We start from the raw sequence: 16,895 nt of genomic DNA, 5'->3' as shown, positions 1-16,895 counted from the left end.
GGGAAGAATTCACGGGAAAGCTCACTCCGCCATGATGCTGACGTCACTCTGATAATAATATCATTTCTTAAATCTGTTTTAACTCTGACGAGTAAATTAATAAATGAAGAAGAAATGAGTGAGGCTGTCATTCTACAACCAGATTAACACTAAACTGTCCTTTCTATTATTTGAAATTCCCTAGTTTTCATATCCACTGACAAAATTGAATTCAACAAAGCTTCATGCGGTATCTGCCACTGTCAGAGTGATGTGTTCTCTGCTTTGAGGAAAACAAGATAGAACTTGACCTCTGCTCTCAAGGAGCTGACCCAGGTGATATTCAGTCCTAACCAGATGAATATTAAACAAAACAAAAAGACTGCACATGGCAGGCAATACATGACGATGTACCAAGATATGGGCCTATGTACCAAGTGAGTGGCTTAGATGAGAGAATAATAATGATAATAAATCTCTAAAGGTAACATAAAAAAAACAAAATAGGGAACCTGGGATACTTCATGGAGAAGGCAAGGACCAAAGCTAGGATCTGAATTTTTGTGGGAAGGGGAGCAGGCAGGGTAGTTGGAACAAACAGCAGAGAAATGAATAGGTATGAGATGTTGGGAGCCTGTGAATACACAAAATAACAGGACTTATAATTTATCCTTAGGCTCATAATTAATAAAGTTAATTGCATGCCAAATCAGTCTGCCTTGAACTGAATTTTTAAAAGATAAAATCTAACTAGTGTAATTTATAAATAATGAAGTGAAATAGCAAATTTGGCAATTCTTGCCATTATCTGATTAATGTAAACAAGCCAATTTCTATTTTCTGGCCACGAATAAATGGTTTATTTATCTAAATTCATCAAAGTATTTGTTCAGGTTTCTTCCTCTGCCAGCCTCTAAGAAATATGCACAAAGGGAAAAATAATTTCATAGTATTACTGGATTTTAACAGTGAGAGCAAATGCTAGTTAACTATATTGTGTGGCTGTCCTCTTAAAAAATATACCATGCTTAGGCATAGGGCCAAGATTCACAGGAAGATAAAATTCACCATAAAATTCACCTAAGACCATGGGCACCTATTCCTGTTCAGAAGCAAATTTTTAAGAAAGTCATCAAGGAGACCCTACTTATGGAATTAATTATCACCAACTTTAAATCATCAAACACATTAATTTTATGCCTGCAAATTTCAAAGGAAGTTTGATATGTCTGCATTGCTTTGAATGCTCTGCATAACATGAGCAATTTCTCTAGTCATTACCTTTTAGATTCTGGCCTCAGCTCATTTGTCAGTATTGTGATTTCTCCAATCAAAATCAGGAATATGAAAGGATGTTTTATATGTATATGTCACTCCAAAGTATCTGATTAACACTGTATATTTTATTTTCATCTTCCATTTCCTGAACAACTCTACCATCATATCCTGACTCCATCTACAAAGCATATTTTAAGACTGATAGCTCAAACTGTATTCCCAAACTGAGTTTCTATGACTACTTTCTAGTAAATACACTAGAATATGATTCAACCTAACCACTGTCATGGGGACTTGAGTTCCAATGGTGGGGAAGAGCTCCACTGAACCATCTACCCCAGACTCCATGACTGCAACAAACACTTTTGAGATGGTACCTAAAGCCAAGGGTGACATCTATGACCATAAGACACTGCTGATCTCTTTAGTCTCAATTCAAAGGGAAATGATTTGAAGGATTGTCTGGGCCTTTCTTTACCCCATCAATCACTTCTCTGAACCTGAGCTAATAGGCTTGCTGCCACATAGCATCAAAGCATAAAACAAGATGAACCCACTCAGTGTATCTACTACACATGATTTCTGTTCTTCTGAACGCAAAATCATACCACAGAACTACCATCAGGAGACTTTCTTCCCTAGTTCAGCATTAAGCTGTTCTTGAGCTCCGTGGCAGAGCCTGGAGAGCAGGATTCTTACAGAAAGGATATTTACTGATGGGAATTACCCCTCTGCATCATGGCTGTGGTGGCAATGGGCATGTAAATAGTCAACTTTTACTTACTGGCCCAACAGTAGCTTCCAGCAGCCCCTCTCACAAGCCATGCTTCTCTTTTCTACAGAAGATTCTACTCACATGCGTTAAAAGAACTTTCCAACTACAGAGCGAGGTGAACCTGAGTAGTAATTCTTAGGGTTTCAGAAAGGGGAGAGCTGAGACTCAGACCCAGGAACCACGAAACTGTTGCTTAGCATGTCTATGACATTTGCTGAGTGTGAATTATAATTTATTTAAACAATGATGAAATATGTGATTCTCATATTGATGAGTATGTTTCTAAATGCTCCAAATTAGCCTTTATTATAAACTTATCACTAAAGACATTAGGTCATTTTATCACATTTTCTTCTTAGATATTTTCTGCCAAAGAAAAATAACTTGCTTTCAAAGGGAAGATTTAAATGATAAGGTTTTTTCCCTTGAATAATAAGACAAGTCTGACATTTTAAAAAAAAGAAGAAAGGAAGTGTAAGAACACATAATAACCATTATCAAAGCTAAAAGCTTATTCCACCCAACAATTTTCCATAAAAATAAAAATTAACATTTGTCTTATCTCATACACTGAAGCACAAAAAGGGCAAAAGGCAAGCCTTTCACGCTGTTTGCCAAGTGGATGTCTCATTCAGAAGTTCAACAATTAAGAAGAAAATAATGTGGTCAAAAGGTAAAAACTTCCAGTTATAAAATAAATAAGTCATGGGGACGTGATATACAGCATGGTGACTACAGTTAACAATACTGTACCGCATATTTGAAAGTTGCTAGGAGAGTCGATCTTAAAAGTTCTCACCACAAGAAAAATAAATTTGTAACTACGTGTGGGTTTGGATGTTAACTAGACTTATTATGGTGATCATTTCATAATATATACAAATACTGAATCACTATGTTGTACACCTGAAACTAATATGTCGATTACACCTCAATAAAAAAATTAAAATTTTTAAAAAAGAAAAAAATGGCTTAAAAGTTTTCAAAAGCAAATGCACAGTTCTCACCTCTAAAGGTAGAAAGCATTCAAGATTTAAGATTTGCTGTACTAATAGTTGATATTCCAGATTCATTACCAAGTGGCTTTGGTTTAATTCCTGTTCTGCCTCTTTGTTGCATGACCAGTGAAAAGCCACCTCAACTCTGTGACCACTCATTTTGAGAGAAGGGCCCTTCCAGCTCCAAAGATCTAAGATTGTCTGAGTTGTGATCAATAGGTGTACTTTTTCAAAGCTCTAAATTAATTTAGTTAAAGACACATGATCAGGTCTTCTAAAACACTACATCAACAGTTTTTGGAAATAGCTGAGAATATTCATCTGATCTGAAATCCCTCAAATCTTGAGGAGGTTTCTATAGGTTTTCATTTGAATAAAAACATTTCTTTGTTACATCAGTTCTTTTCCCAGCCACTGACTTCTAATTAGACCACAGCCCATTGAAGTACATGGAGCAATATGATAAAATGATTAAACACTGAAAAGATCATATGCACTCTTAAATGTGCTACTATTTAACAGGTATATTTTTAACTTTGCTGTAGAGGTGGGAATTTTAACATTAACAAAGTCAGGTTTCTGTAATTCTCCACATCAGAAACAAAAATGAAAGGGAATTGGTAAAACTAAGATACTGTTTGATATTATCCAAAAAAAAGGAACATGGAGAGCTCCACTGGCAACATGTGACATCTATGTGGCTAAAGGAATAAGACATTATTTGTCTATATTTCCATCCAAAATACTCAACGAATAGTCAACTCGGCAAACATTTGGCACACAGCTCTGCTGGGAATGGACATGAGCTAACCAAGGTCAATATTAACTCTGCTTATAGCAGTCGTTCTCATCCTTGGCTGAACATTACAATTCCTGGGCAGTTGGAAACATCTCAAGGCCAAGGTCTCCCCCTAGACCAATTAAATCAGAATCTCCAGGGGTAGAGCCCAGCAATCAGTATTGCAAATAATTCCACTGTGCAGCCAAGACTGAGACATTATGTCTGAGGAACAATTCTAGCAGTATATTTATAACTCAGAATCAGAAAGTATAGTAGAGCAATTCAGTGCTTTTAGAGTTATGGCTAAGAGATCTATGAAAGCTTCCTGGGAAAAGTAGGCTGAAGACAGAGCCCTGAAAGATGGGTAGTTAGGAAAGGTAGCATGTATATGTGTGGGCTTCTATGTAGGTGGAGGCATATATGTAGTATATATACCAGACACATAAGCAACATACACTAAGACTCAGGGACATCAAAGGAGATGGCACGATTGCAAAAAAGAGCTGACCAATACCTTATAATGTCCAACCTAGACACAAAACTCCATTCAGCACACTACTTGGTATGCCATGGAAGGCAGAAGAGCAAGACCTGTATCTTTCCAGACTGCTGCTGTAACACTATTGATTTAGTCCATGACTCCTCTAAGTCTCCTTGAGATACTCTCTAGAGGCTTTTCAGTCCAATCTCTTCATTTCCGTTCTTTAACATTACCAGTACTTCATTAACAATAACAAGAGATAATATTTATTGAGGATTTAATCTTTGCCAAGCACTATACTAAGCTTTTTATTTGCATGAAAACCTTCTGAGTTAGGTCCTAGTATCATTATCCCTATTTTTTTAGATGAGGAAGCCGAGACAGGTAAACAACTAGCCAATGTCACAGAACTCACTGGTGGGAGTACAGAGCGTACAGTGAGTCTCCTGACTCCAAATACAATGCCATTCTTTTTTTTTTAATTGAGGTATAATTGACGTATAACATTATATTAGATTCAGGTGTACAACATAATGACTCAATATTTGTTTATACTGCAATATGATCACCACAATAAGTCTAGTTAACATCCATCACCGTACATAGTTACAAAAATTTTCTTTCTTGTGAAGAGAACTTTTAAGATCTACTCTTAGCAATTTTCGAATATGCAATACAGTATTATTAACTATAGTCACCATGATACACATTACATCCCCATGACTTATGTTATAACTGGAAGTTTGTGCCTTTTGACCCCCTTCTCCTATTTCACCCACCCTCCACCCCCGACCTCTGGCATCCACCAATCTGTTCTCTGTATATATGTGCTTGGTGTTTTGTTGTTTTAGATTCCACATATAAGTGAGATCATATGCTATTTGTCTTTCTCTGTCTGACTTATTTCACTTAGCATAACGCCCTCAAGGTTCATCTATGTTGTCATAAATGTCAAGATTTCATTCTTTTTCATAGCTAAATAATGTTCCATTGTATAGTCATGCATCACTTGATGATGGGGATATGTTCTGAGAAATGTGCTGTTAGGCACACTGTATGCTGTTCATCATTGTGTGACTATCACAGAGTGTACTTACACAAACCTAGATTGTATAGCCTACTACACACCTATGCTACATGGTACTAATCTTATGGGACCACCATCATATATGCAGTCCATTGTTGACCAAAACATCGCAATGCGACGCATGATTGTATATATATTTACCACATTTTCTTTATCCATTCATCCATCGATGGACACTTAGGTTGTTTCCATATCTTGGCCATCGTAAATAATGCTACAATGCCATACCTTTATGCCATGTTTATGCCTTTATACCTTTATGCCATACTCCTTCCTTCCTTCCCACCTACCTATCTATCTAATATACCTATATACATACACAAACACAAACACAGACATACACACACACATATACACACACAAATTCATACATACACACGTACACACTAATTTAAAGGAATGTACTGAGAGTGAGGCAAGGGTGAAAAGGAAATGAGAAGTACTGAAGGATACATGTGGGACTTCCATGAGTATGTTGACTCTTCCAGTGAGAAAGAAATGTTGACATAAGCCAAGAGATCAGTGCCAGAGGCACCAAGAATCTCCAGGAGAGGCATAATATTAATAATCATGATTTCGATAGGCTCACACCCCTCAAACCCCCATGAGCTCTGATCTCTCCATTTCTCCAGCCAGAGGTCTTGAGAGAGGAGGAAGAGTGTGGGAAGTGGGCGATTTAGTCTTGGGCACCCAAAATAAGGTGCTGCTCCCCTCTTCCCAATCCGTTCATGTCTATGTTCATTCTTCATTCTTCATGTCCTGGATGTAAGCAGAGTCCATCCTCCAAGAGGAAGTTAGAGTGAGAACAGAAGTGAGTTTGTGGATGTAGGGAGTGAAAGAGAGGCAGTTGTACTATAACACTTCAACTTAAAACTTTCTTAAATTCAAGACTTCGGGTACATAGTATTATAATTGCCATAACAAAAACCATGTTACCTTTTGCATATCTGCATAACTTTCTAAAATGTATTTTTACTGACTCGGCATTTTAATTGGTTGTTGTTTTTAGTGCCATCAAGTCCGTTCCGACCCCTAGTGACCCTGTGTACCGAAGAGCAGAACCCCGCCTGGTCTTTTTGCTCCATCCTCTCACCTTCTGGTGCTGTATCAGATAATGCTCCAATGCTATTCATAGGGTTTTCATGGCCAATTTTTTCAGAAATGTGTGGTCATGTCCTTCTTCCTAGTCTGCCTTGGTCTGGAAGCTTCCCTGAAACCTGTCCACCACGGGTGACCCTGCTGGTATTTGACATACCAGTGGCATAGCTTTCAGCATCACAGCAACACATGGCTGCCACAGTATAACAACCAACAGATGGGTGGTGAGGTTCCCTGACCAGGAAACGAACTCAGGCCACAGCAACGAGAGTGCTGAATCTTAACCACTAGACCACCAAGCATTTCAATAGCTTAGGGTTAATTATAATATCAGCTGGAAACTTCCTTTGCCCTCCCATCTTAAGAATCTTTACAAAAATTGCTAAAGACAATTAGCCTACTTCTTGATCCAAAGTAATAACCTGTATTCCTACATTTTATTCCCTTTCATTGACAACTCAATCCATGGTCACTTGATTGGGTGCAGAAACTTGTTAAAGATCTTGTTTTAAGAAAATTTAAGGCAACCCTTAGGATTTCTCTTTTATCCTGAAGAAAATGAGATTTAGACATAGAATTACAGCCAGTTGAGGGTTAAGCTAGGATTAAAAATTCCAATTCTTTGGCTGCACATATTACACAAATTCCCCTCTACATAAGATTTACATTAAGTTGAAACCAACATGAGAACTAATATGGAAAATATATGATATATAAGGCTAGGAATATTTAAAACTGTGAAAGCTCAACAAGAGACCTGAGGAAAAAGCTAGCGAACAAAGACAATGAGAATTCTTTATGAAGAGATTTTTTTCTTTCTAATTAAGCAATGTTTTTTAGTTAGAAAACTAAAATTTAACCGGCAAATCATATTCAAAGGAAAGTCTGTTCAACCACGGTCTGCCACATAAATTTCAGACATTCTCTGATCATAAGGAACAACTTGGTTAATGAATGGCCAAATTAATTAAAAACATAATTCAAAAAAACAATCACAGTTTATTGTTACTATTGCTGTTTTTTTTACCTGGTTGCCAAAGAGGTTGAATCCATTAATTGCTTCTAGAGCTGCTTTTGCTAAGCCAACAGAGCTAAAAGAGAAAAGGAAATACTTTATAACTCTAATATATCTGGCTACAAAATAAGAACCATTATCTGATGAATATTCACAAGTAAGTTTCTTTATTAAAACTTAGAACAACTTCTGTAGGAAGAATAATGTCTAAGAGATCGCAGTCTGACATTTCACTATTTTAATTTCTCTTTTTTATAGTTAGTGATCTTCTGGGAAAAATATTTCTAAGTTCACCTTGATCTAGGCAAATGGTCATACTATTGATGGGAGTAGTTTTAATTCCAGTATCATTTATATTCACTAACTCAAGAAAAAAAAAGATGAACTTTAGAGGAAGGTATATTATAATATGTGCACAGTAATAACAAGGTTGCGCATCATTAGCTCAGATCAATGTAAAAGAGCTTTTCTGATATCAACTCTGAGCCTTAAAAAAAGTTCTTGCACATCATACACTTACCACAGAGTGGGGTTTAATATACCCATTCAAATACTCTTTGCTTAGAGTCCAATAAAATAGGCATTACTTTATGCTCACAAAACAACTGATCATCATACCTCTCATTTTTTGCTATATTGTTCTGTTTATAATAAAATACGTACTCCTTTGCCCTCTCAAATGCCACATACAATAGCGCTGGAAAATGGGAAGACCCAAATTTCATTAAAAATATGACTGTCATCTTATAAATAACATTTAAATATTTTAGATCTAATATCCAGTTTATTTTACTTATTGCATTTTTTCTGTTTTTATTAAAAGCAAATGCATATGCTATTAATATCATTTAAAATTAATGATCTGTCATCATTTCAGCATTTCTCTAAAGGAGTGATTATCAAAGTGTGGTCCCCAGAGCAGTAGCATTATCTGGGAACTTGTTAGAAATGCCAATTCTCACTCCTCTCCAGGAGTGGGGCCCAACAATCAGTGTTAAAAAGCCCCCCAGGGGGTTAAATGCACTTTAAATTTGAGAACCACTGTTCTAAGCTATTCGAATCATCATTATCTACATTTTCAATGGGTTGTTTACATGAAATGTTCTCAAGTATGCATTACTTTTAATACAGGATAGTAAATAGGTGGGAAACCTTTTAAAATACATGGATGGGGAAGTGGAGTAGACATAAGTTTCCCTATTTCTCTCACTAAGTACAACGAAAAACCCTGGACATCACATAACAAAAATAAAAAGCCTCAGAAAGATGGAAAGGCAGACTGGCTAGGAGCCTTAGGATTCTAGGAACAACACTTGGTAAGTTCCCTGAGTTTCCTTTTTGCCTCCAATATACCAGACTTAGAGCTAAAGAAGCCAAAAACCAGGAAATGCCAGTAGGTGTATTAAAAAAAGCCCCAACAAAAGCCTGCTCTCTCTAGCCAAAGGACTAGGAAAAGGATAGCCTAGCAAAACACAATAGACAACAATCACTCAAAATTTAGACAGTTTAAAATTTAGAGAAGAACCACTCAAGAAAAGAAAACTGTGGCCCTACCCCCACTCACTCCTGTAAAGGCTAGTGGGGAACCTAGACTTCTACATTGAGTCTATAATAAGGAACTGCACCCAACCTGCAACCCTCTCAGCTGCCGTGTGGTGTCAGAGAAGTCCAAGAAGGAAGCCAAGACTTTCATTACCAATGAGTGTTAAGAAGTCTCCCCCCTCACACTTCAGCGTCAGTGGAGAACACACGGAAAGCCTAGACTTCCACACCTGCTTGCCAGTAATGAGGTGAACCTACCCTTCCTGCTGGGATGGCATCAGAGGAGGTCCAATGGAGAGTCAGTACTTTCACTAATGCCCAGCTGCAAAGAGGCCATATCCTCTCCCTGTTCCATAAGTAGAGGCCAACTGGGAATGAGTAATGAGGCACTCCTATCCTTCCTAGCCAAGGAGGTATCAGTGGAGGCCTACTGGGGAACTAGGCATCCCAACTAGACCCAGCAACAATGAAGAGTCTCCATCTTGGATATCAAAGAAAAACCTAGACTTACATTCCTACCCAGTAGTAATGAGGTGATGACCCTGCCCCCTTCCCCTGGCAGAGTGGTGCCAAAAAAATATAGCTAAAATAGAAAGTTAAAATAAGATTCAGGGTGTTACAACATAATACTCAAAATGTCCACATTTCAATCAAAAATCACTGATCATGTCTAGAACCAGACCCAGCCAAACTGAATGAAAAAGGACAATCAATAGATGCTAACACTGACACGAAAGCAATGTTAAAATTATCTAACAAAGATTTTAAAACAGCCATAATAAAAATTCTTCAATGAGCAATTATAAATATGATTGAAACAAGTGAAAAGATAGAAAGCCTCAGCTAAGAAACAGAAAAGTGTAAACAAAGTTTTTACAAGTGAAAAATTACAATAATAAAAATTAAAAGCTCAGTGGACAGGATCAATGGCAGAATGGGGGAGAAAGAGGAAACAATAACCAAATTGGAAGATAAAACAATAGAAATTATCCAATCAGAACAAAAGAGAAAAAAATTGACTAGAAAAAAAAAACGAAGAGAGCTTCAGGGACCTTTGGGGCTATAACAAAAGATCTAACATTCATGTCATTGGACTCCCTCAAGGAGAGAAGAAAAAGGGCAGAGCTAAAAAAAAAAGTACTTGAAATAATGGCAGACAACTTCCCAATTTGCAAGAAACAAAAAGCTACAGATTCAAGCAGCGAGTGAAACTCAATCAGAATAAAATAAATATATCCACGCTAGGCACATCAAAACTTTTGAAAACTAAAGACAAAGAAAAAAATCTTTAAAGTAGCCATGGACAACATTTTACCTATAGGGGAAAAACAATGGAATGACAATGAATTGCTTACCAAAAACCATGAAGGCTAAAAGGATGTGGCGCAAGTGTTTTCAAGCATTGAAACAGAAGAACTGTCAACCCAGAATCCTATACCAGTAAATATATCCTATTTATTTATTTACACAAGACATTCCCAGATGAAAGAAAAATAAGAAATCTGTCACCAGTAGATCTACCCTAAAAGTATGACTAAAGTAAATTCTCAAAACAAAATGATTGCAAGCAACCAACCAACCAATCAACCTTGGAACAATCAAAAAGGAAGAAAAAATATAGTAAGCAAAAATATGGGTACACACGATAGGCTTTTCTTCTCCTCTTGAGTTTTATAAATTATGTTTGACAATTACAGCAACAGTTGTAACACTGTGGGTTCTAAATGCATGTGGGAAAAATATTTATGATAACTATAATATAAATGGGGGAGGGTAACAAGACATAAATGGAGGTAAGACTTCTATATTTGCCTCCAGTGGGTGAAATAATGACCGCGGTACACTCAGTTTATATATATAATGTAATACCTAGAGCAATCGCTAAAAAGCTATACAAAAAGATACCTTCAAAATCATTACAGATAAATCAATACGCAATTCTAAAAAATGCTGAAGAACCCACAGGAAGGTAGGAAAAAGAAAACAGAGAAATGACAAGGCCTAGAACCTGAAGGAATAAAGTCCAAGCGAAAAATATATGCCAGTTTAAAACACGTCTGCAAATTCTTTGACAGTCTTCCCATCAAGAGGTGGAGTCTTATTCCCCTCACTAGAATATGGCCTGGTCTTACTGACTCTAACAAATAGAATGTGGTGGAAGTTATACTGCATGACTTCTAAAGCTAGGTCATAAAAGGCAATACAGCCCCCACCTGGCCCTCTCTTTTGTGACGCTGGACCTTGGAACCCAGCCACCATGTTGTGAGGAAGTCTATATGAAAAAACTTCATATAAGTCTTGTGGCAGACAGCTCCTGCCAAGGTTCCAGTCAACATTCCGATACCTGAGTGAGGAAGCCATCAAGCTGACTCCAACCCCACCCACAACTGACGGAAAATGCATAAAAGACCCTGAGCAGGAACCACCTAGCTTAGCCCAGCAACCCTCAGAACTATGAGAGTTAATACTAATAAAATATTGTTGTTGTTTTATGCCTCTAATTTGGGGGTAGTTTTTTGGCAACAATAGGTAACCAGAAAAGAACCTAAGTCAGGTTCCTAATTCTATCACGTACCCAGAATAAGTAGGCCAATCATACTCAGCCTTGCACGCTCCAAATGGAAACCAAATAGTACCTGCATAAGAATTCTAGACTCCTGGAACCTAAGGGTTAGGAGAGCCCCTAGGGGTCATCTATTCTGACAGTTCATGCAAAAACATCCATTGTCAACTGGTGTTCTTGCTTAAGAATGTGTTCCTGATGTCCTAGGAGTTCCCTTATAGCCCCCAACGCACAAACATTTACATGCATTTAACTGAGTAATACCAGAAAACCTCCACTTACAGTGTGAGGTACATGTGTTATGAAGACTGTTTGTAGTATTTTGAGAAGCAAGAATACATAAATTATTCAAAAGGCAAATATCCAAAAGAAATACTGCACTGGAGGAGATACATGATGTAGCTAACTCAAGGTTTTGTCTTTAACAAGACAGCTAAAGGATGAATTTGGAAATTGTCTTCTAAATAAAGCATTACAAAAAAAAACAAACACTGTACCTGGACTAGAGTAAATGTGGAACTCTTTCTCTTTTAACTTTCTTTCCCAATGCAATTGGTTAAATAATTGGACTTAACTGAAATTCACAAATATGTTACTTTATTATCCACTGGTTATTTAAATCTCTGGCTACAGCAAGCTATTTAGAAACTCAAACATACTCCTAATGTGATCTTACATTTTACTGTCAACTATAATACATACTGTTGTAAGAGTTAAAAATATTTTACTAGCACAAGACATTCTCAGAAAATTAAATTACTCTATAATTAGTTATTGAATATATTAATATTAGGTGAATACTACCAGTAGAACATTCACCAATCTGGTCTTGAAAAGTGTTACCTCAACATTCATTTAACAGGGCTAAAATGAAGTGATGTTTGCTTGGGAGATAGTTTGTAATAAAAGTGGTTTGTTGCATATTTCAAAGCTTTTCTAGAAAAGATGATGGGTTTGGACTCAGTGATTGATAACCCACCACAGAATCCAAAAAATTCATTGACAAGCATGAGAACTAAATTCACATCCTCCTGCTCATTAACACTATGCTTTAGTTCCCCGAGCCACCCAATCATATCCCCTGAAACAGCAAGGACTTGACAGGACTATAGTTTTAATGGGTGCTGATGAATTGTTCAGTACAGCAAAAATATATAAAATGAAGCAGAACGGAGGGATAGTTGCTTCTATCATAGTTCAATGACTGGAACATCAAAAATGATTTAAGAAGATTAAGTAGTTACTTTAAATAACAAGCACTGTGTGGAATAAAATGGTCACTAAAAACATCTTAAACTGAGTAAAGTGGTGATATGATGGTTACTTATCTGATATTTTAGTGATGGCTTTCTTTATTGGAAAAGCCAAGCGAATAGAAGATAAAACCATGAAAAAAAAAAAAACTGAAAAATCAGATCTAAATTTCTAAATTCTCTTTGCTTCTACAGTCTTCTTTGTACCGCAAATATTAGATTTAACAAAGTAAAAAAGGAAATTATGCTATTAAATAGAAAGTTCTATTTAGAGGAGTTAATGTTTCAAAAACTTTTCTTTCTATTTGGGCAGATATCCACATTACTAAGTTATTAAGTACAATTTTCCTTTTTCTTCCCAACAGCCAAAAAATTCAAAGTTAGTCTTGGTGAAGATTCAATTCACATCTTATAGATGACTCATCTCTTCTCCAAAACAAAGAATTTTGGTTTAAAGGTAGTCCCAAGGTGTAGGAATATCCTCACATAAATGAGGAAGGGGAAACATAAAGATTAAAATACTTTAATTCAACTTGGAGCAGCTGAGAAGACTACTTGGATACGTAATTCTGGGGGTTAAGAATTAGTGCTACAATAAATAGGTACCAAAAAGATATATGGAGGAAAATGTAATTAAATCAAATAATATAGGATTTTAAAATACATAGGTATTTGTTAAAGACTTAGAGACTGAACAAGAGAAAAGAGGAGAATTAGCTGACACAGTTCCAGACACCCTGGGAGAAACTGAAAGGAGCATGTCACTTGAGGAAAGTCAAGTCAACAGAAAAACCAGGAAAGCAGGGAACACTTGCTTAGGAAACATTTCAAGAAAATCATAGTGAGCCTAGAGCAATGGATCCTTTTCCTAAAGCCCTGAAAAGGGTGAGGCAGCTGCTAGAATGCGGTTCAGATAAATGTAAAGAGATCACCTTTCAGAAAAAAATTCTAGGGTTTATCTAAGAAATACTAAATAATTCAAAAACTTGGACTAAAAGGGATACCAGCAAACCTGGGGCTGAAAAGGGCAGATCAGGAAGGGTCTGATCAAAGCATTAAGCTGAATCAAGCTGTACTGATTACTAAACAAAGATATACTTGAAACTTATAACAGTTTCACCAAGAGCATATACCCTACTGTTCTTTCAAACTTTAGAAAAACTTTTTAAGACTTGAAAATACAACGTGAAAGAGCAGAAACAACTTTGGACTTGGAGGCCAATCACCTGGAATCCAGTTCTGGTTCTACTACTTACTGGGGTGTATCATTTAAAGGCAGGGTCGGGGGGAGATCGCTAAACCTTCTAAACCTTAGTTTCTTCCCGTAGAAAAGGCAATAATGTTCCCTGCCCGACCTAAATAAAATATATTCTGTAACTGGACAGTGCCACAGATTGCAATTATTAAAGGACCACTGAGAATGGATGCTGAAAAGGGAGGCTCTGACCTCAGAATACTATGTGTGCCTTTTGGGGGCCTAGGGGTGGTAACCTTCTTTGATCAAGTTGCAGCTTAGAAGGGATGTGCCCAGTGTGATAAGGGAAGAAAGGAACATTCACCAAGCCAGTCGCTTTGGCCAAGGCCCTAGTGAGCACCAAGGCAACAGTCAGATTGTGCTCTGTCTCTTCTCTGACTCCTGCTAAGGAGGACCGTATAGTACACAGCTAGAGGGAGAACGGCAAAGAAAGCCAGAAGGCAAAAAGGGTGGTATGGGTACTTACAGCAAGAGTTACTGTAGACTACTTCAGGCTGTCTGAAATGAGGAGGACAGCTTAAGGAGATAACAGGGTATTGCACTACGCAGTAAAGATCAGATCCAACCAGGCACAGACAGTTCTGGGATGTCTTACAGCAGCAACAGGCTAAGCAGCAGCTCCACATTCCACTACCCAGGCCTGAGCACAGAAAGATACTGGCCTCCCACCACTACCGCTATCGCTGCGTCCCTCAGTGCCAAGTCCGCCTGCAGTGTCAAAATAGACCCTTTTGGCACCAGAGGTGACACATCCAAGAAGGCTTGTGGAGATCTGAGGTCAGACACATTTGAAAAAAATGTTTAAAATTCTTATGGAGAATTGTAAAGTGTTATACCATAGAAAATTAAAAGATCAATGTTAAATGTATAAAACCCATCATCCAAACCTAATGGCAAACTTCATTACCCATCCATTTGAATAGAATTGGCCTGCTACAATTAAGATTAATTTTGCATGCAAAAGGTAGCAAAGAACATCATATAATGATCTTCCAAGCCTTGAAATACAATCCTTAATGGTTCAATTAAAGATTAGCACCTTAGTTACAAGAAAACAAGTTGGAGCCTGTTTTTTCACTAGAAACCTTCCAACACCTTCACTTTCTAGGATGGTATCTTTCACCCAAGGTTCTTTCTGAGTTTACTACACTTTTTATAAACAGAAAAAACCCTACTCCAAATATTTTATACTGAAAATAATGTCAGTGGGATAACATTGGCATGTATCAAACGGTTATTAAAACGCAGATAAAAGGTCTGATAAATCATAAATGCTAGAAAGGTAAATTTTTAAAAATCACCTTTTCTAATCAAATCCACTTTCCTTCTTGTAATTTGATAATCTGGAAAATGTTGAGAACTTAATTTGGATTATGGCTGAAATATAACATTATCTTCCTATTTTTAATATTTGCCAGAATTTGTTTAATGTCTGAACTGAACTTTCCCACAAATTATTTCTCCACCTCACTGACTTCTTCACTGATTGCTACTATTCTGCTGTGCACTATAAAAATGCCTCATATGAATCATAAAGCTTACAGAAAAATGTTTGTATTTTAGTTAACCAGAGTTAACTGAAGTCCTTTTTGTTTCAATCTTTGTTATTAAAATATTCTTAAATGTGTGAGTACACTTGTATTCTAGTGCTCACTTATGCCAGGTATTCAAATGCTTTACATATATATTAACTCAATCATTATAACAACTTTATAAAGTAGAAACTATTATTATCTTCATTTTATAGATGAAGAAACTGAGGCATGGAGATGATACACAGCTAGAGATCTGGAGCCAGTTTCTATATCTTAGTTTATATCTTATATTGGCTTAGTTTTCTGTGTGATTAGTTCTTCTACCCAAAAAAGTATACAGCTGTGGATTCCTCTTAACCAGTGTTTCTTAAACTGTTTCTCTACTTCAAGTCTCAATGATCTAAACTGACCTACAGTTAATCACCTTTAAATTCTTAAATCTTTTAGTGTGAAATGGATAGGACCCACTGAGCTACACTTTTTAGTTAAAAGATGACCTCCTGGGCAAAAATTTACAACATCTGAAAGGTGCAATCAGTCATTAAAGCTATTTCCCTCACCCTAAGGAGTAAAGGAAACTCATAAACTACTAACATAAGTTATCAACTATTCTTGTTTATTCAAACCCCCTAAACCACAGCTCAAGATGGTGACCACACCTCTCAGAGAAAACAATGAATGTTAAGTTTTATATGAAGGGTATAAGTATCTCTGATTAGGACAAAAATCAGCTCTATAACATGGAAGGGAATTTTACATGCAATGTATATACATAGGTGTTTGGCAATTTTAATTTCCTTGATCTTTCAAAGAGTGTCATTGTAAAGAGGAAAAAGAAAATGACTTGGCTGAGCAGCAAGGCCAAGCCGTGGACTGGAGGCTGATATGCATGTACTAACACCACGGGAGGCTGGGAAAGACACCCTGCTCCTTTCCTGCATCTGTTTATGGGCACTGAGAGCAGACTCTTCTGGTTTAATTTTAAGTGAATTTCATCTGCATCACATAGGAAAAAAAAAAAAGAGATGAAATTAACATAGAAACCACAGTTCCCATCTAATACTTTTGATTTTTATTCATATTCAAATTCCACACATTTAAATTAAAAAAAAAAAACCCTTAGAAATAAACAAATTACCTCGAATGTAGCTCTGTGCTGCCATTATTATATTTGCTTCCTCTTTCCCAGACACCAAAATCAGGCACACGGTAAACTCTTTCTACACAAAATACAAGGTTTTGAATAAAAGAGACC

At 36.8% G+C, this 16,895-nt stretch overlaps 1 long non-coding RNA gene across 1 annotated transcript in view; it reads right to left on the bottom strand.

Moving 5' to 3' along the window:
- Window positions 1-16,895, bottom strand: part of LOC131402579 (uncharacterized) — a 25,929-nt gene extending 9,034 nt beyond the window's left edge. The window contains exons 1-2 of the long non-coding RNA XR_009218792.1: window positions 16,779-16,895; window positions 7,505-7,568 (exon numbers count right to left, since the gene is read on the bottom strand). This is a non-coding gene — a long non-coding RNA (uncharacterized LOC131402579). The remainder of the gene's footprint in view (window positions 1-7,504; window positions 7,569-16,778) is intronic.

This window comes from Diceros bicornis, unplaced genomic scaffold, assembly GCF_020826845.1.
Source record: "Diceros bicornis minor isolate mBicDic1 unplaced genomic scaffold, mDicBic1.mat.cur scaffold_160_ctg1, whole genome shotgun sequence".
In the NCBI taxonomy this organism is placed as follows: domain Eukaryota; kingdom Metazoa; phylum Chordata; class Mammalia; order Perissodactyla; family Rhinocerotidae; genus Diceros; species Diceros bicornis.
Note: the sequence above shows the minus strand (reverse complement) of the source record. Positions and strands in the feature narration are given on the sequence as shown.